Source organism: Oncorhynchus gorbuscha, linkage group LG12 (genome assembly GCF_021184085.1).
Source record: "Oncorhynchus gorbuscha isolate QuinsamMale2020 ecotype Even-year linkage group LG12, OgorEven_v1.0, whole genome shotgun sequence".
NCBI classification, from domain to species: Eukaryota; Metazoa; Chordata; class Actinopteri; order Salmoniformes; family Salmonidae; genus Oncorhynchus; species Oncorhynchus gorbuscha.
Genome location: NC_060184.1, coordinates 70,036,892 through 70,059,645, shown reverse-complemented (window position 1 = coordinate 70,059,645; position 22,754 = coordinate 70,036,892). Strand labels below are relative to the sequence as shown.

At 38.6% G+C, this 22,754-nt stretch overlaps 1 long non-coding RNA gene across 1 annotated transcript; it reads right to left on the bottom strand.

The window, feature by feature from the left end:
• Positions 1-12,264: 12,264 nt before the first annotated feature.
• LOC123990268 lies at positions 12,265-19,413 on the bottom strand. The gene is made up of 4 exons (XR_006830620.1): positions 19,253-19,413; positions 17,026-17,115; positions 13,393-13,444; positions 12,265-13,271 (listed from the first exon to the last, which is right to left on the bottom strand). It is a non-coding gene; the product is annotated as an uncharacterized LOC123990268 (long non-coding RNA).
• Positions 19,414-22,754: the final 3,341 nt, after the last annotated feature.

Genomic DNA, 22,754 nt, shown 5'->3' with positions numbered 1-22,754 from the left:
TGTCTTCCCCTGCTGGGAAATGGCATGGCAAACGGAGTCCAGGTCCGCTGGGTTCATCCTTGGCCGGATCGTTCTGTCACGTTTTTTCAAAATCGAACCCAGAAGCAGACCAGGACAAGGAGAGTAGGAAGAAGGTGAGTATTTATTTACAAGTGAATGTGAATGGGTAGATATATCCAGGTGGCGTAGCGGGCAGCGGTGGTGAGTTGATGGGAGTAAATAGATGGATCCAATGGGGTAGCGGAATCCTCCGACGACCAGGCGGAAATGGGATAAATGATCCGGGTGAGTAACTGAAGACAGAACAAACGGAGGTAAGTTTAAGGCAAGCAATACGTAAAAAAATGTAAAAAACAAATTCTATCCACCTTCTCCCCCAATTGCTCAGTTTGGCCAGGCGGGCGGCTCTAAGAAGAGTCTTGGTGGTTCCAAACTTCTTCCATTTAAGAATGATAGAGGCCACTGTGTTCCTGAGGACCTTCAATGCTGCAGAAATGTTTTGGTACCCTTCCCGAGATCTGTGCCTCGACACAATTCTGTCTCGGAGGTCTACGGATAATTCCTTCGACCTCATGGCTTGATTTTTGCTCTGGCATGCACTGTCGACTGTGAGATCTTATATAGACAGGTGTGCCACTTTCCAAATCATGTCCAATCAATTGAATTTACCATAGGTGGACTCCAATCAATTTGTAGAAACATCTCAAAGTGTCAAGGGGTCTGAATACTTTCCGAAGGCACTGTATATAATGTATTCTAGCCATGGCTTATCCTCTATAACTACTGATATACACACCTTTTCTATTCATATACTGTCCATACTGTCTATACACTCCATTCACATACATATATATTTATTTATATTCTCTTCTTTGATATGTATTTATATTCCGAACTCTGACATGTATTTATATTCCAGACTCTGACATGTATTTATATTCCAGACTCTGACATGTATTTATATTCCGAACTCTGACATGTATTTATATTCCAGACTCTGATATGTATTTATATTCCACTCTGACATGTATTTATATTTCAGACTCTGACATGTATTTATATTCCGGACTCTTACATTTATTTATATTCTGGACTCTGACATGTATTTATATTCCAGACTCTGACATGTATTTATATTCCAGACTCTGACATGTATTTATATTCCAGACTCTGACATGTATTTATATTCCGTGTCTTACATGTATTTATATTCCAGACTCTGACATGTATTTATATTCTGTACTTTGACATGTATTTATATTCTCTGACATTTATTCATATTCCAGACTACATTTTTATATTCCGGACTCTGACATGTATTTATATTCTCTGACATGTATTTATATTCTGGACTCTGACATGTATTTATATTCCAGACTCTGACATGTATTTATATTCCAGACTCTGACATGTATTTATATTCCGGACTCTTATATTTATTTATATATTATTTATATATATTTTTATTATTATATTATTATATTATATATTATGTACCAGACTCTGACATGTATTTATATTCTGACTCTGGCATGTATTTATATTCCAGACTCTGACATGTATTTATATTCCAGACTCTGACATGTATTTATATTCTCTTACATTTATTTATATTCTGTCTGATTTTTATATTCCAGACTCTGACATGTATTTATATTCCGGACTCTTATATTTATTTATATTCCGGACTCTGACATGTATTTATATTCCAGACTCTGACATGTATTTATATTCCAGACTCTGGCATGTATTTATATTCCAGACTCTGACATGTATTTATATTCTGTACTTTGACATGTATTTATCTTCCAGACTCTGACATTTATTCATATTCCAGACTCTGACATGTATTTATATTCCGGACTCTGACATGTATTTATATTCCATCTCTTACATGTATTTATATTCCAGACTCTGACATGTATTTATATTCCGGACTCTGACATGTATTTATATTCCGGACTCTGACATGTATTTATATTCCAGACTCTGACATGTATTTATATTCCAGACTCTGACATGTATTTATATTCCAGACTCTGACATGTATTTATATTCCAGACTCTGACATGTATTTATATTCCAGACTCTGACATGTATTTATATTCCATCTCTTACATGTATTTATATTCCAGACTCTGACATGTATTTATATTCCGGACTCTGACATGTATTTATATTCCGGACTCTGACATGTATTTATATTCCAGACTCTGACATGTATTTATATTCCGGACTCTGACATGTATTTATATTCCAGACTCTGACATGTATTTATATTCCAGACTCTGACATGTATTTATATTCCGGACTCGTACATTTATTTATATTCTGGACTCTGACATGTATTTATATTCCGGACTCTTACATTTATTTATATTCCAGACTCTGACATGTATTTATATTCCGGACTCTTACATTTATTTATATTCTGACTCTGACATGTATTTATATTCCAGACTCTGACATGTATTTATATTCCAGACTCTGACATGTATTTATATTCTGGACTCTGACATGTATTTATATTCCAGACTCTGACATGTATTTATATTCCAGACTCTGACATGTATTTATATTCCATCTCTTACATGTATTTATATTCCAGACTCTGACATGTATTTATATTCCGGACTCTGACATGTATTTATATTCCGGACTCTGACATGTATTTATATTCCAGACTCTGACATGTATTTATATTCCAGACTCTGACATGTATTTATATTCCAGACTCTGACATGTATTTATATTTCGGACTCTGACATGTATTTATATTTCGGACTCTGACATGTATTTATATTCCAGACTCTGACATGTATTTATATTCCAGACTCTGACATGTATTTATATTCCAGACTCTGACATGTATTTATATTCCAGACTCTGACATGTATTTATATTCCAGACTCTGACATGTATTTATATTCCGTGTCTTACATGTATTTATATTCCAGACTCTGACATGTATTTATATTCTGTACTTTGACATGTATTTATATTCCAGACTCTGACATTTATTCATATTCCAGACTCTGACATGTATTTATATTCCGGACTCTGACATGTATTTATATTCCGGACTCTGACATGTATTTATATTCCAGACTCTGACATGTATTTATATTCCAGACTCTGACATGTATTTATATTCCGGACTCTTATATTTATTTATATATTATTTATATATATTTTTATTATTATATTATTATATTATATATTATGTATTTATATTCCAGACTCTGACATGTATTTATATTCTGGACTCTGGCATGTATTTATATTCCAGACTCTGACATGTATTTATATTCCAGACTCTGACATGTATTTATATTCCGGACTCTTACATTTATTTATATTCTGGACTCTGACATGTATTTATATTCCAGACTCTGACATGTATTTATATTCCGGACTCTTATATTTATTTATATTCCGGACTCTGACATGTATTTATATTCCAGACTCTGACATGTATTTATATTCCAGACTCTGGCATGTATTTATATTCCAGACTCTGACATGTATTTATATTCTGTACTTTGACATGTATTTATCTTCCAGACTCTGACATTTATTCATATTCCAGACTCTGACATGTATTTATATTCCGGACTCTGACATGTATTTATATTCCATCTCTTACATGTATTTATATTCCAGACTCTGACATGTATTTATATTCCGGACTCTGACATGTATTTATATTCCGGACTCTGACATGTATTTATATTCCAGACTCTGACATGTATTTATATTCCAGACTCTGACATGTATTTATATTCCAGACTCTGACATGTATTTATATTCCAGACTCTGACATGTATTTATATTCCAGACTCTGACATGTATTTATATTCCATCTCTTACATGTATTTATATTCCAGACTCTGACATGTATTTATATTCCGGACTCTGACATGTATTTATATTCCGGACTCTGACATGTATTTATATTCCAGACTCTGACATGTATTTATATTCCGGACTCTGACATGTATTTATATTCCAGACTCTGACATGTATTTATATTCCAGACTCTGACATGTATTTATATTCCGGACTCTGTACATTTATTTATATTCTGGACTCTGACATGTATTTATATTCCGGACTCTTACATTTATTTATATTCCAGACTCTGACATGTATTTATATTCCGGACTCTTACATTTATTTATATTCTGGACTCTGACATGTATTTATATTCCAGACTCTGACATGTATTTATATTCCAGACTCTGACATGTATTTATATTCTGGACTCTGACATGTATTTATATTCCAGACTCTGACATGTATTTATATTCCAGACTCTGACATGTATTTATATTCCATCTCTTACATGTATTTATATTCCAGACTCTGACATGTATTTATATTCCGGACTCTGACATGTATTTATATTCCGGACTCTGACATGTATTTATATTCCAGACTCTGACATGTATTTATATTCCAGACTCTGACATGTATTTATATTCCAGACTCTGACATGTATTTATATTCTCTGACATGATTTATATTTCGGACTCTGACATGTATTTATATTTCGGACTCTGACATGTATTTATATTCCAGACTCTGACACGTATTTATATTCCATCTTTTATATTTCCAGACTCTGACATGTATTTATATTCCGGACTCTGACATGTATTTATATTCTCTGACATGTATTTATATTCCAGACTCTGACATGTATTTATATTCCAGACTCTGACATGTATTTATATTCCGTCTCTTACATGTATTTATATTCCATCTCTTAAACGTATTTATATTCTGGACTCTGGCATGTATTTATATTCCAGACTCTGACATGTATTTATATTCCAGACTCTGACATGTATTTATATTCCAGACTCTGACATGTATTTATATTCCACATTTATTTATATTCTGGACTCTGACATGTATTTATATTCCGGACTCTTACATTTATTTATATTCCAGACTCTGACATGTATTTATATTCCGGACTCTTACATTTATTTATATTCTGGACTCTGACATGTATTTATATTCCAGACTCTGACATGTATTTATATTCCAGACTCTGACATGTATTTATATTCTGGACTCTGACATGTATTTATATTCCAGACTCTGACATGTATTTATATTCCAGACTCTGACATGTATTTATATTCACTCTGACATATTTATATTCCAGACTCTGACTCTTTATATTCTGACTTTGACATGTATTTATATTCCAGACTCTGACATGTATTTATATTCCGTCTCTTACATGTATTTATATTCCATCTCTTACATGTATTTATATTCTGGACTCTGACATGTATTTATATTCCAGACTCTGACATGTATTTATATTCCGGACTCTTATATTTATTTATATATTATTTATATATATTTTTATTATTATATTATTATATTATATATTATGTATTTATATTCCAGACTCTGACATGTATTTATATTCTGGACTCTGGCATGTATTTATATTCCAGACTCTGACATGTATTTATATTCCAGACTCTGACATGTATTTATATTCCGGACTCTTACATTTATTTATATTCTGGACTCTGACATGTATTTATATTCCAGACTCTGACATGTATTTATATTCGGACTTTATATTTATTTATATTCAGACTCTGACATGTATTTATATTCCAGACTCTGACATGTATTTATATTCCAGACTCTGGCATGTATTTATATTCCAGACTCTGACATGTATTTATATTCTGTACTTTGACATGTATTTATCTTCCAGACTCTGACATTTATTCATATTCCAGACTCTGACATGTATTTATATTCCGGACTCTGACATGTATTTATATTCCATCTCTTACATGTATTTATATTCCAGACTCTGACATGTATTTATATTCCGGACTCTGACATGTATTTATATTCCGGACTCTGACATGTATTTATATTCCAGACTCTGACATGTATTTATATTCCAGACTCTGACATGTATTTATATTCCAGACTCTGACATGTATTTATATTCCAGACTCTGACATGTATTTATATTCCAGACTCTGACATGTATTTATATTCCATCTCTTACATGTATTTATATTCCAGACTCTGACATGTATTTATATTCACTCTGACATGTATTTATATTCCGGACTCTGACATGTATTTATATTCCAGACTCTGACATGTATTTATATTCCGGACTCTGACATGTATTTATATTCCAGACTCTGACATGTATTTATATTCCAGACTCTGACATGTATTTATATTCCGGACTCGTACATTTATTTATATTCTGGACTCTGACATGTATTTATATTCCGGACTCTTACATTTATTTATATTCCAGACTCTGACATGTATTTATATTCCGGACTCTTACATTTATTTATATTCTGGACTCTGACATGTATTTATATTCCAGACTCTGACATGTATTTATATTCCAGACTCTGACATGTATTTATATTCTGGACTCTGACATGTATTTATATTCCAGACTCTGACATGTATTTATATTCCAGACTCTGACATGTATTTATATTCCATCTCTTACATGTATTTATATTCCAGACTCTGACATGTATTTATATTCCGGACTCTGACATGTATTTATATTCCGGACTCTGACATGTATTTATATTCCAGACTCTGACATGTATTTATATTCCAGACTCTGACATGTATTTATATTCCAGACTCTGACATGTATTTATATTTCGGACTCTGACATGTATTTATATTTCGGACTCTGACATGTATTTATATTTCGGACTCTGACATGTATTTATATTCCAGACTCTGACACGTATTTATATTCCATCTCTTACATTTATTTATATTCCAGACTCTGACATGTATTTATATTCCGGACTCTGACATGTATTTATATTCCGGACTCTGACATGTATTTATATTCCAGACTCTGACATGTATTTATATTCCAGACTCTGACATGTATTTATATTCCGTCTCTTACATGTATTTATATTCCATCTCTTAAACGTATTTATATTCTGGACTCTGGCATGTATTTATATTCCAGACTCTGACATGTATTTATATTCCAGACTCTGACATGTATTTATATTCCAGACTCTGACATGTATTTATATTCCGGACTCGTACATTTATTTATATTCTGGACTCTGACATGTATTTATATTCCGGACTCTTACATTTATTTATATTCCAGACTCTGACATGTATTTATATTCCGGACTCTTACATTTATTTATATTCTGGACTCTGACATGTATTTATATTCCAGACTCTGACATGTATTTATATTCCAGACTCTGACATGTATTTATATTCTGGACTCTGACATGTATTTATATTCCAGACTCTGACATGTATTTATATTCCAGACTCTGACATGTATTTATATTCCGGACTCTGACATGTATTTATATTCCAGACTCTGACATGCATTTATATTCTGTACTTTGACATGTATTTATATTCCAGACTCTGACATGTATTTATATTCCGTCTCTTACATGTATTTATATTCCATCTCTTACACGTATTTATATTCTGGACTCTGACATGTATTTATATTCCAGACTCTGACATGTATTTATATTCTGGACTTTGACATGTATTTATATTCCAGACTCTGACACGTATTTATATTCCGGACTCTTATATTTATTTATATATTATTTATATATATTTTTATTATTATATTATTATATTATATATTATGTATTTATATTCCAGACTCTGACATGTATTTATATTCTGGACTCTGGCATGTATTTATATTCCAGACTCTGACATGTATTTATATTCCAGACTCTGACATGTATTTATATTCCGGACTCTTACATTTATTTATATTCTGGACTCTGACATGTATTTATATTCCAGACTCTGACATGTATTTATATTCCGGACTCTTATATTTATTTATATTCCGGACTCTGACATGTATTTATATTCCAGACTCTGACATGTATTTATATTCCAGACTCTGACATGTATTTATATTCCAGACTCTGACATGTATTTATATTCTGTACTTTGACATGTATTTATATTCCAGACTCTGACATTTATTCATATTCCAGACTCTGACATGTATTTATATTCCGGACTCTGACATGTATTTATATTCCAGACTCTGACATGTATTTATATTCCGGACTCTGACATGTATTTATATTCCAGACTCTGACATGTATTTATATTCCAGACTCTGACATGTATTTATATTCCAGACTCTGACATGTATTTATATTCCAGACTCTGACATGTATTTATATTCCAGACTCTGACATGTATTTATATTCCAGACTCTGACATGTATTTATATTCCGTCTCTTACATGTATTTATATTCCAGACTCTGACATGTATTTATATTCCGGACTCTGACATGTATTTATATTCCGGACTCTTATATTTATTTATATATTATTTATATATATTTTTATTATTATATTATTATATTATATATTATGTATTTATATTCCAGACTCTGACATGTATTTATATTCTGGACTCTGGCATGTATTTATATTCCAGACTCTGACATGTATTTATATTCCAGACTCTGACATGTATTTATATTCCAGACTCTGACATGTATTTATATTCCTGACTCTGACATGTATTTATTTTCTGGACTCTGATATTTTTTTATATTCCTGACTCTAATATCGCTCGTTCTGATATGTCTTAATCTCTTGTTATTTCTTTCTTCTTCTGTCTATTGTTTTGTATTGCTAGATAGTGCTGCACTGTTGGACCTAGAATCATAAGCATTTCACTGCACCTGCGATAACACCTGCAAAGCTGTGAACACGACCAATAAACTTTGATTTGATCCATGAATAGAAGTATTCTAATATCATCTAACCAACCAGGAACTAGGTGACAATGTCATTTTTATGTTTCTTGTCAGCTTGGTTTCTACTGTTTGAAAAGGTTTACAGTCCTTTGTTGACCCCAAATCACCACAATATCCCGTTGAAGACCCTGTCACTTGGGCTGTGTTCATTGGGCACCAAACGTATGTAAACAGAGTGAAACAGGGAGGGACTACCTAGACTTGTCTCTCTTCACCCTTTTCTCTCTTCTCTTGGAGGACCTGAGCCCTAGGACCATGCCTCAGGACAACCTGTCCTGATGACTCCTTGCTGGCCCCATTCCACCTGTTGTCCCCAGTCCACCTCAGTCCACCTGCTGCTGCTCCAGTTTCAACTGTTCTGCCTGTGGCTATGGAATCCTGACCTGTTCACCGGACATGCTACCTTGTCCCGGGCCCTGCTGTTTTTGACGCTCTCTCTCTACCACTCCTGTTTGTCTCTAACTCTGAATTATCGGCTATGAAAAGCCAACTGACATTTACTCTTAAGATGCTGACCTGTTGCACCTTCTACAACCAAGGTTATTATTATTATTATTATTATTATTATTTGACCCTGTTGGTCATCTATGAATGTTTGAACATCTTGGCCATGTACTGTTATAATCTTCACCTGGCACAGCCAGAAGAGTTTTTCCTAGCCACTACATCTGCTTTGCTTGATGTTTGGGGTTTTAGGCTGGGTTTCTGTATAGCACTTTGTGACATTGGCTGATGTAGAAAGGGCTTTATAAATTCATTTGATTGGTTGACTTGTCCAATAAGAAACACACATTTTGCTTTTCATTTCTGTTTTCAAATGTTTTCCGTTGCATATCCTAATGACCACAACTCTGGATAAATATGAAACCTGTGTTACCTATGCTGACACTGTCCTGATATTAAGGGGAAAACACTGACAAAGATGTTTCCAAGTTTGAACGGATAATAGCAGGGGTGCAACTTTGGTTTTGGAAGTGGGGGGGGACATAATATATTATTATATATATATATTTTTTTATCCAGTCGGATAAACACTCCAAACAGCCTACCCGACCACTCGGAGGCATCCACATGGTCCTAAAGCACACAGTTTCCTTGTTTCGTATCACATTCCAAAGGTAAAACTGAGGGGGGGGGACAAAAATGCAATTTCAGACTTTTGGGGGGACATGTCCCCCCCTTGTCTCCAGTGAAAGTTGCACCCCTGGATAGTAGGATAAAAGAGTGAGGAGAGGGGAGGAAGAGAGAGAGAGAGAGAGAGAGAGAGAGAGAGAGAGAGAGAGAGAGAGAGAGAGAGAGAGAGAGAGAGAGAGAGAGAGAGAGAGAATGTAAGCATATGTTTCCCATGCCAATAAAGTCCCTTAAATTGAATTGAGAGAGAGAGAGAGTAGGTGGTAACATGAAGCCTCCTTCAACCCTGTCAAAGGATCCAAATTGTTTGGAGTGCTCAAGTGCTTTGAGACCTGACCTGCACTGCAGTGTGGCTGTCTGTCCTACTGAAGGCTTTGCCCAGAGGCCATCACACAGTCTGTGATGAAACAACCTTGGGATTTGTCACAACAGTAGCAGTAGAACCGCAGTTAATCATTGACCTGTTGCTAGTCCCAGTGTTGGTGTGTCATTGTGTGAGGTTATTGCTGCATTTGTGTGGTTGGGTGGATCATGAGTCACTAAAATGGCGGGTAAATGAGGCTGGGCTGGGGCATAGAGATAGATAGAAGTCTCTAGTGCCCAAAAGGGTAGTGCCATTGAGAACCAGGTGTTGGAACCGGTTCAGGGAACAGAACAGAAAAATAACCTACTTTTTAGAGGAATGGAAACAAAAACGCAAACAAAGGTGATCTCTAGTGTTCAAGGAACAGAACAGTTATTTTAAAATCTTGAGAACCGGTTAATAAGAATCTTTTAAGTTCAGAGCAATGTTTTCAGTCCCACAAAAAAAATCCCATCAAAGCGCCTATGCAAAGCACTCACTCTGTCACTCAGAATTGTTTTCTTCCAGTGCCTGACAGCTTTTTTTAGGCTAGTTAAGGATACTATTAGCAATCATGTCTCAAATTGGATTTATTAACTACAAAAAGGTAAGACATGTTTTGAATTCTGGTGCCGCTGCACACAAGCTTGTTATTAGCTCTGGTCCAGGGTGTTGAGGTAAAGTTCAGACATTCAATGTTCCTCCATATTAGCCTAGACAATTATATACTAGACAATTATATACTATGTAATTCAGTGAAGTAGGAATGATTGGCCTGCTACTAATAACCTACTAATAACCTAAACACTTCAATCCAAGCCTCCTCCATATCTACCCCTGTCTCTCGCTCTCTCCCCACCTGCAAAATTTGAGTCGCAATGCACACCCTACACTTGTCCATCCATCAAGCACGTAAACAATTAGCTAGCCCGGTGTGGTGATACTGATGGTTTGTTGAGGACTATCACCATTTTGAAGTAGTCAACTGGGTGGGACTTCCTATGGCTTAAGGAAGGATCACAAAATTCTATCCAGGTTGTCAAGAGGGATCAACCAATGAATTATACTCATGAGCAAACCTTTCATATCTGCAGGTGGCAGTAAATCGCAGAGCTTGGCTTTATACCTGTTCAAACAAAACACGCCAGGGGGCAGTATGCATGTTTACCAACTCATAGAAGTTGTAGAAGAAGAAAATGTACTACTTCAAAATGTAGATGGCTTCAGTGGAGCTCCACATGCTCTAACGCAGGGTTTCCCAAATAGATTGTGAAAACCTACTCTAACAGATGCCATAATGGGACAGATAGAATGTTGTGTCCTTTAACTGTCTGTATGGGCTGGGGTGAGACAGTCCAACATTGTGCAGAGCTGTATGGATGGTTGCTATGACTTCACACCTGTTATTGAGGATGCTTTCCAGTTGCCACCTTTCAGACAAACACGAGAGCCACACAAAGTTCCTCAGACGCGGGCACCAGTGTATTCACAATTCATTTTCAATCAGAACAAGCAAATTCTTTCCAAACGGGTTACTTATTCAGACTGAGGTGTTTATATGAGGGTATTTTATTCAGAATGAGGTGTTTATATGAGGGTATTTTATTCAGAATGAGGTGTTTATATGAGGGTATTTTATTCAGAATGAGGTGTTTATATGAGGGTATTTTATTCAGAATGAGGTGTTTATATGAGGGTATTTTATTCAGAATGAGGTGTTTATATGAGGGTATTTTATTCAGAATGAGGTGTTTATATGAGGGTATTTTATTCAGAATGAGGTGTTTATATGAGGGTATTTTATTCAGAATTTTTTTAAGTGACTCCTAGCACTGAAACACAGACTCCTTTCTCTGATAATGACCCAAGCCATCTTCTGCTTAGAAAGTCCACAAAGTGAGTGAAGCATTTGACAAAGAGAAAAGGAGTCTACAGAGACAATAAAAAGTTGAATACATGGAAACAATAATATTGTATTGCCTATAACAATGTATCCAAATTCACATGTACAATCACCAAAAGCAACAATGTATCAACATCCAGCTAAAATAGCATCACTGTCCAATTCGACCACAGAGCACCTTTATTGATAAATAACACAGTGACATTCATGTAACAGGATACAGTAATGGGTTCACAAATTATGTCAACAATAAAACCAACAAGGAACATCTCACGTTTGGCATGGAGAATTATCTATGTGTACTGTCTCACACTGAAAAGAGTGGGCCCTCTAGTGGACCAGACTGGAAACTGCTGATGTATGCCTACTCCGTCAGAGGACATGTTTGCTTTTGAAGTGTTTATTTTAAGTAAGAGTTTAATTTTGGAATCATCAGTAGTCAGAAGAACGTTAAGAAACCTAATTTGTTTGTTGAAATATGTAGCAAGGGAATCAGAGAACCTGCAGAGCAAATAAGAAATAACTAATTTACAAGAATATATACTTGAACAAACTGTATTTAGACTGACATTATTCACTTTCACAAAACATGGGTTTCTAATTCATCTTATTTGAATTATGATGCAGGTCAGTTTTATTCAAATGGTTTCGTTTTGTACGTGGTTTCGTTTTGTACATGGGCCGGTTTCCCAGACACAGATTAAGCGTAGTTTTAGACTAAGAAGAAGCATGATTAAGAGAGATTCTTCATTCAAAGTAGTTTCAAATCTAATACTAGGCTTAATCTGTGTCCAAAAATCCTATATGTTTATAGAATGACAAATCTAAAGTATTGCAAACACAGCTAATATCTCAGTACATTGTTCGTTATTTCAGTGGCATTCACCACACTATCCTAAAACTATTGACCAAATATGGCCAAATGGATTTATTATTCTCCTCTCGTCCCTCATGTAATCTAATTCATATTAAACCTTTGTCTCCCCTATCTTTTATGAAAGTGACATCGAAGCAGGCAATGTGGTAACCGTATTGGATCACCAAAACAACATGCACATCCTGTTGACCCTGGAGAGGAGAGCAGAGGAAGAATAAATGCATAATATAAACTTCACAAGAATGAGTCCAAATATACACTTCACAATATCAGATGCAATCAATATCAAATAACAATTGCACACAAGTTTACCAGTGGTAAATTGTCCAGATTCTTCAACCTCACTGGTTTTTCATAATCAATTCTGCAAATAAACACACACTGAAATGTAAAGTTTAAGAAACACATCCAAGTGAACCAAAGTTGTATATTAGTCATCAATCTATTCAATGTATCATTCATTTTTGTACACCATTGTGCTAGAGTGCACCCTGCTAATGCATTCTGTTAATGCGTCCCGTCTATCTATGCTGTCCATGTTTTCAACAGTATAGCTTACATTTTAGCATAAGGCCTATATGCCCTCTGACAAATGTGTATATGGATCAACAAAACAACCTACACATACAGTCCCTTCACAAATTATTCACACCTCTTGACTTTTTCCACCTTTTGTTGTGTTACAGCCTACATTTTAAGTGGATTAAATGTAGGTGTTTTTGGCACTGGCTTACACGCAATACCCCATGATGTAAAAGTGGAATTATGTTTTTGAGCCAATCAGTGGTGTTGTGACAAGTTAGGGGTGGTATACAGAAGATAGCTCTATTTGGTAGAAAACCAAGTCCATATTGTGGAAAGAACAGGTCAAATAAGTGAAGAGAAACAACATGAAGGTCAGTCAATGAGGGAACATTGCAGGAACTTTGATCGTTTCTTCAAGTGCAGTTGCAAAAACTTTCAAGAGCAACGATGAAACTGGCTCTCATGAGGACAGTCACAGGAAAGGAAAACCCAAAGTTACCTCTGCTGCAGAAGATAATTCATTAGAGTTAACTGCACCTCAGATTGCAGCCTAAATAAATGCTTCACTAGGTTCAAGTAACAGACACATCTCAACATCAACTGTTCAGAGGAGACTGCATGAATCAGGCTTTTGTGGTCGAATTGTTGCAAAGAAACCATGACTAAAGGAGACAAATAAGAAGAAGAGACTTGCTTGGGTCAAGAAACACAAGCAATTTACATTAGACCGGTGGACATCTGTTCTTTGGTCTGATGTCCAAATTGTACATTTTTGTTCCCTACCGCCGTGTCTTTATAAGACCGTAGGTGAACGGATGATCTCTGCATGTGTGGTTCCCACCGTGAAGCATGGAGGAGGAGGTGTGAAGGTGTTGGGATGCTTTGCTGGTGATACTGTTGGTGATTTATTTAGAATTCAAGGTACACTTAACCAGCATGACTACCACAGCATCCCATATGGTTTGTGCTTAGTGGGACTATCATTTATTTTTCAACAGGACAATGACCTAAAACACACCTCCAGGCTGTGTAAGGGCTATTTGACCAAAAAGGAGAGTGATGGAGTGCTGCATCAGATGAACTGGCCTCCACAATCAGCCGACCTCAACCCAATTGAGATGAGTTGGACCGCAGAGTGAAGGAAAAGCAGCCAACAAGTGCTCAGTATATGTGTGAACCCCTTCAAGACAGTTGGAACAGCATTCCAGGTGAAGCTGGTTGAGAGAATGCCAAGCGTGTGCAAAGCTGTCATCAAGGTAAAGGGTGGCTATTTTGAAGAATATAAAATCTAAAATCTATTTTGATTTGTTTAACACTTATTTGCTTACTACATGATTCCATATGTGTTATTTCACAGTTATGATGTCTTCACTATTATTCTACAATGTAGAAAATAATAAAAATAAAGAAAAACCCTTGAATGAGTAGCTGTGTCCAAACTTTTGACTGGTACTGTATCTGTAAGGTCCCTCAGTCGAGCAATTAATTTAAAACACAGATTCAACCACAAAGACCAGAGATGTTTTCCAATGCCTCGCAAAGAAGAGCACCTATTGGTAAATGGATAAAAAGCAGACATTGAATATCCTGTTGAGCATGGTAAAGTTATTAATTACACTTTGGAGGGAGTATCAATATACCCAGTCACTACAAAAATACAGGCGTCCTTCCTAACTCAGTTGGTGGAGAGGAAGGAAACCGCTCAAGGATTTCACCATAAGACTTTTAAACAGTAACAGAGTTTAATGGCTGTGATAATAGAAAACTGAGGATGGATCAACAATATCGTAGTAGACGGCCTACAGGGAGGAGGTGAGGGCCCTCGGAGTGTGGTGTCAGGAAAAAAACCTCACACTCAACGTCAACAAAACAAAGGAGTTGATTGTGGACTTCAGAAAACAGCAGAGGGAGCACCCGCCTATCCACATCAATGGGACAGTAGTGGAGAGGGTAGTAAGTTTTAAGTTCCTCGGCGTACACATCACGGACAAGCTGAATTGGTCCACCCACACAGACAGCGTGGTGAAGAAGGCGCTGTAGCGCCTCTTCAACCTCAGGAGGCTGAAGAAATTCGGCTTGTCACCAAAAGCACTCACAAACTTCTACAGATGCATAATTAAGAGCATCCTGTTGGGCTGTATCCCCACCCGGTACGGCAACTGCTCTGCCCATAACCGTAAGGCTCTCCAGAGGGTAGTGCGGCCTGCACAACGCATCACCGGGGGCAAACTACCTGCCCTCCAGGACACCTACACCACCTGATGTCACAGGAAGGCCATAAAGGTCGTCAAGGACAACAACCACTCGAGCCACTGCCTGTTCGAGCCACCACTCCTGTGAGCACAGGGGCTCGTCATGGTATGACGGAGCCACCACTCCTGAGAGCACAGGGGCTCGTCATGGTATGACGGAGCCACCACTCCTGAGAGCACAGGGGCTCGTCATGGTATGACGGAGCCACCACTCCTGAGAGCACAGGGGCTCGTCATGGTATGACGGAGCCACCACTCCTGTGAGCACAGGGGCTCGTCATGGGATGACGGAGCCACCACTCCTGAGAGCACAGGGGCTCGTCATGGTATGACGGAGCCACCACTCCTGAGAGCACAGGGGCTCGTCATGGTATGACGGAGCTACCACTCCTGTGAGCACAGGGGCTCGTCATGGTATGACGGAGCCACCACTCCTGTGAGCACAGGGGCTCGTCAGGGGATGACGGAGCCACCACTCCTGTGACCACAGGGGCTCGTCATGGTATGACGGAGCCACCACTCCTGTGAGCATATTAGTAGACAGGTATAGCTCCTCAATAGACTGCCCTGTGGGAGAGGGATACACAGAGAGAGCAAACATTCACTTCCTGCTGGGGAAAAATTGTGTGACTCAACCTAGTTTTAATTTAGGATCATTGTAGCTTTCACATAGCATCAATGTAGCAGGTGGGGTGAATTTGCCAAAAGTAAATAATTTACCTTGATTTCTGCCTTAAATCAACAATAGGATTTCAAGGCTTATTGGCTTATTCAGAGTGTTCATGCTGACAATGCAATTACATACCATTTACCAACCTAAATTGAATGATGATGATCTGCCGTCTTTTCCCAATGGGTGGATGCAGTTGAATTGATTTATTTCCTACAGTATTCTTCAGGGCAATATGTTTGAAAACATACACTCATACTCGGGCGGTAAGCACTGTTTGTTGATGATGTGGAGTGTTTCAACCTAATCTTTTACAGTGAGAGAGGGAATTATGATGTCAGTTCTATTCATTCAATCTCTACATTTCATATTGATGTGTACCATTAAGTTAGGGTCAATCTTATGGTCGGCGTAAGGGAGCTATAACACCAGTGGCTTTGTTAGGAAGGGAAGTGCAAACAATCAACAAAGGGAAGGCCAAAGAAATATTGGACTCACAAAGCAGAAGTGACACTCTCACATTGCCCTTGTAGGATGGTGACATGGGAAGCCATGTGTTAACAATGATGCCAATGTCCTGTAAAGGGTCTGGAAAAAACACACAGAAACATTAAAGCAACTTAAGACATTTTTTAAAATTTTCTTATGAGAAGAATAAATGAATGAAACCAGAAAATGAAACTGACATGACTATCACAGTTCAGCAATTTGGTAAAAAATACAGTGCCTTCAGAAAGTATTCCCACCCCTTGACTTAATAAAAAAAATGTGTTTCAAAGTGGGATTAAAATGAATTGAATTGTCATTTTTGTCAGCAATCTACACAAAATACTCAAAGTGGAAGAAAAGTTCTAACATTTGTAAGGCACTGCCTCTAGGTGCTAGAAGCGTCACTACAGACCCTGGTTCGACCCTGGTTCGATTCCAGGCTGTATCACAACATAAGGTAGTGCACAATTGGCCCAGCATTGTTAGGGTTTGGCAGGGGTAGGCCATCATTGTAAATGAGAATTTGTTCTTAAACGACTTGCCTAGTTAAATAAAAGTTTTTTTAAATGTTGTCAAAACTGTGACTTTGCCACTCTCTTCTTGGTAAGCAACTAAATTTGGCCTTGTGTTTTAGGTTATTGTCTTGCTGAAAGATTAATCTTCCAGCGTTTGGTGGAAAGCAGACTGAATCAGGTATTCCTCTAGGACTTTGCCTGTGCTTAGCTCAATTCCATTTATTTTTTGTCCTGAAAAAAAACAGTCCTTAATTATTACAACCATGCCCATAACATGAAGCAGCCTATGCTTGAAAATAATGAGAGTAGTTCTAAGTAATGTGTTGTATTGGATTTCCCCCAAACATAACACTTTGTATTCAGGAAAAAACAAAGTGTTTTTGCAGTATTACTTTAGTACCTTGTTGCAAACATGATGCATGTTTTGGAATATTTTTATTCTGTAAAGACTTCCTTCTTTTCACTCTGTCAATTCGTTTATTATCGTGGAGTAACTACAATGTTGTTGATCCATCCTCAGTTTTCTCCCAACACAGCCATTAAACTGTGCAACCATACAGAGTGTGTTATGCAGGTGAATGAGGACCCAAAAGCGACTTAACAGAAACAGAGTTTATTCCAGTCTTAACAGAAAACGACTAATCCTGAATTCTTTCACAGGTAATGTCCAAACAGGAATAACTGAAATCCTCTAGTCTGTAGAGGGGAACAACAGGAGATGCGACCACAGACTGCAGGTCGCTTCGGGTTGGCGCAGGCCGTAGCTGATAGAGACACCTGCTCACACGCAGCATCTGATGAAGGTAAAACACGACAGGACGGAACAAGAACACAGTACAGCAAACAAGGATCCGACAAGGACAGAAGCGGAAACAGAGGGAAAAATAGGGACTCTAATCAGAGGGCAAAATAGGGGACAGGTGTGAAAGAGTAAACGAGGTAGTTAGGAGAATGAGGAACAGCTGGGAGCAGGAACGGAACGATAGAGAGAGAGAGAGAGAGAGAGAGAGAGAGAGAGAGAGAGAGAGAGAGAGAGAGAGAGAGAGAGGGAAAGAACCTAATAAGACCAGCAGGGGGAAACGAATAGAAGAGAAAGCACAGGGACAAGACATGACAATCTATGACAAAACATGACAGAGTGAGTCCCTGCAACTTATTATGTGACTTGTTAAGCACATTTTCACTCCTGAACATATTTAGGCTTGTCATAACAAAGGAGTTGAATAATTATTGACTCAAGACATTTCAGCTTTTCATGTTTAATTAATTTGTTAAAAAAACAAATAATAATAATCTAAAAACATCATTCCACTTTGACATTATGGGGTATTGTGTGTAGGCCACAAAATAAAATCCCTTACCATTTTAAATGCAGGATGTAACACAACAAAATGTGGAAAAAGTCAAGGGGTGTGAATACTTTCTGAAGGCACTGTAGCCCCACTGTGGTAGTGCTATAGCTCTACTCAGCGTCAAGGAATCCAAACGTGCAGTTCAATAATACCTTCTTGGTAGGCAGTAGTCGCTAACATTAACTCACTTTTTGCCTCATCACTGTAATGTTTGCTTCCTTGCCACTGGGCACAACTGGTTGACTCAGTGTTGTTTCCAACGTGGAGTAGATGTTGAATTGATATCTGTGCCCAGTGTTTTTGTACTGTCGTATTATCACATAGTGAGTTGCTTTGCAAATGAAAAGGAATATTTTCTTTAAAACTCACCACAGCTGTGATAGAATATCTGCAGTATGTCCATGTTGCAAATAGTGTGGACAGGTCATTGGACCTCCTGAACTAACCCCCACTGGGGTCATTAGGCCAGCAGGATAGCTAGAACCAAGAGCAGAGCTTGGTGAGGCATAGTTCCTTCCATACACTCTTTGGATCCTGTCAGGACTTAAGACCAGGCTCTCACTGGGTGACTGATCGTTGCTCTCCGCACAGCAAGAGGAAGTAACCAGCATGACAGACTTCCCCAATTTCAGTGTGTGTGTGTGTGTGTGTGTGTGTGTGTGTGTGTGTGTGTGTGTGTGTGTGTGTGTGTGTGTGTGTGTGTGTGTGTGTGTGTGTGTGTGTGTGTGTGTGTGTGTGTGTGTGTGTGTGTGTGTGTGTGTGTGTGTGTGTGTGTGTGTGTGTGTGTGTGTGTGCGTGCGCGCGCGCGTGTGTGTGTGTGTGTGTGTGAGAGAGAGATAATGAGTGTGAGACAGACACACAGACAGAGAGAGAGAGAGACTGTTTATTATCTACTTCACTTGCTTTGGCAATTTTAACATATGTTTCCCATGTGAATACAGCCCTTACATTGAAATTGAATTGAGAGAAAGAGAGAGAGAGAGAGAGAGAGACAGAGAGAGAGAGAGAGAGAGAGAGAGAGAGAGAGAGAGAGAGAGAGAGAGAGAGAGAGAGAGACAGAGAGAGAGAGAGACAGAGAGAGAGACAGAGAGAGAGACAGAGAGAGAGAGAGAGAGAGAGAGAGAGAGAGAGAGAGAGAGCCACCTTCTTCAACATATATATCAACGAATTGCTGAGGGCACTAGAACAGTCTGCAGCACCCGGCCTCACCCTACTAGAATCTGAAGTCAAATGTCTACTGTTTGCTGATGATCTGATGTTTCTGTCCCCAACCAAGGAGGGCCAACAGCAGCACCTAGATCTTCTGCACAGATTCTGTCAGACCTGGGCCCTGACAGTAAATCTCAGTAAGACAAAAATAATGGTGTTCAAAAAAAGGTCCAGTTCCCAGGACCATGAATACAAATTCCATCTAGACACTGTTGCCTTAAAGCACACAAAAAACGGTTCATACCTCGGCCTAAACATCAGCGCCACAGGTAGCTTCCACAAAGCTGTGAATGATCTGAGAGACAAGGCAAGAAGGGCCTTCTATGCCATCAAAAGGAACGAAAAATTCAACGTACTAATTAGGATCTGGCTAGAAATACTTAAATCAGTTACAGAACCCATGGCCCCCCCGCAGCTCCTCGCCCAAGCCTCTCCAGGTTCTCCTTTACCCAAATCCAGATAGCGGATGTTCTGAAAGAGCTGCAAAACCTGGACCCGTATAAATCAGCTGGGCTTGACAATCTGGACCCTCTATTTCTGAAACTATCCGCCGCCATTGTCGCAACCCCTATTACCAGCCTGTTCAACCTCTCTTCCATATCGTCTGAGATCCCCAAGGATTGGAAAGCTGCCGCAGTCATCCCCCTCTTCAAAGGGGGAGACACCCTGGACCCAAACTGTTACAGACCTATATCCATTCTGCCCTGCCTATCTAAGGTCTTCGAAAGCCAAGTCAACAAACAGGTCACTGACCATCTCGAATCCCACCGTACCTTCTCCGCTATGCAATCTGGTTTCCGAGCCGGTCACGGGTGCACCTCAGCCACACTCAAGGTACTAAACGACATCATAACCGCCATCGATAAAAGACAGTACTGTGCAGCCGTCTTCATCGACCTTGCCAAGGCTTTCGACTCTGTCAATCACCATATTCTTATCGGCAGACTCAGTAGCCTCGGTTTTTCGGATGACTGCCTTGCCTGGTTCACCAATTACTTTGCAGACAGAGTTCAGTGTGTCAAATCGGAGGGCATGTTGTCCGGTCCTCTGGCAGTCTCTATGGGGTGTCACAGGGTTCAATTCTCGGGCCGACTCTTTTCTCTGTGTATATCAATGATGTTGCTCTTGCTGCGGTTGATTCCCTGATCCACCTCTACGCAGACGACACCATTCTTTACACTTTCGGCCCGTCATTGGACACTGTGCTATCTAACCTCCAATCGAGCTTCAATGCCATGCAACACTCCTTCCGTGGCCTCCAACTGCTCTTAAACGCTAGTAAAACCAAATGCATGCTTTTCAACCGATCGCTGGATGGTTCCGACCTTGAATATGTGGACACCTATAAGTACCTAGGTGTCTGGCTAGACTGCAAACTCTCCTTCCAGACCCATATCAAACATCTCCAATTGAAAATCAAATCAAGAGTGGGCTTTCTATTCCGCAACAAAGCCTCCTTCACTCACGCTGCCAAGCTTACCCTAGTAAAACTGACTATCCTACCGATCCTCGACTTCGGCGATGTCATCTACAAAATTGCTTCCAACACTCTTCTCAGCAAACTGGATGCAGTTTATCACAGTGCCATCCGTTTTGTCACTAAAGCACCTTATACTACCCACCACTGCGACTTGTATGCTCTAGTCGGCTGGCCCTCGCTACATATTCGTCGCCAGACCCACTGGCTCAGGTCATCTACAAGGCCATGCTAGGCAAGCTACCTTATCTCTAGTCGGCTGGCCCTCGCTACATATTCGTCGCCAGACCCACTGGCTCCAGGTCATCTACAAGGCCATGCTAGGCAAAGCTCCACCTTATCTCAGCTCACTGGTCACGATGGCAACACCCATCCGTAGCACGCACTCCAGCAGGTGTATCTCATTGATCATCCCTAAAGCCAACACCTCATTCGGCCGCCTTTCGTTCCAGTACTCTGCTGCCTGTGACTGGAACGAATTGCAAAAATCGCTGATGTTGGAGACTTTTATCTCCCTCACCAACTTCAAACATCAGCTATCTGAGCAGCTAACCGATCGCTGCAGCTGGCAGGCAGGCAGGCAGGCAGGCAGGCAGGCAGGCAGGCAGGCAGGCAGGCAGGCAGGCAGGCAGGCAGGCAGGCAGGCAGGCAGGCAGGCAGGCAGGCAGGGAGGGAGGGAAGGTTTTGCCATTGCACTATTACATTACCCATGGGCTCATTTAGCTCCTTTTGCACCACAGTATCTCTACTTGCACATCCATCTTTTGCACATCTACCATTCCAGTGTTTAATTGCCATATTGTAATTACTTCACCACCATGGCCTATTTCTTGTCTTAACTCCTCCCTTATTTGCACTCACTGTATATATACTGTATATATACTTTTTTTCTTTTTTTCCTACTGTATTATTGACTGTATATTTTGTTCATTCCATGTGTAACTCTGTGTTGTTGTATGTGTCGAACTGCTATGCTTTTACTTGGCCAGGTCGCAGTTGCAAATGAGAACTTGTTCTCAACTAGCCTACCTGGTTAAATAAAGGTGAAATAAAAATAATAAAAATGCTTAATTTTGACAGGCATTCATTGAACTGTCAGTTATTTGAAACAGATCATTAATAGTAAATCAAATAGTTGAACTACGTTCTTGTCATCAAACATTCCCGCTAGGTTTATATAGGATG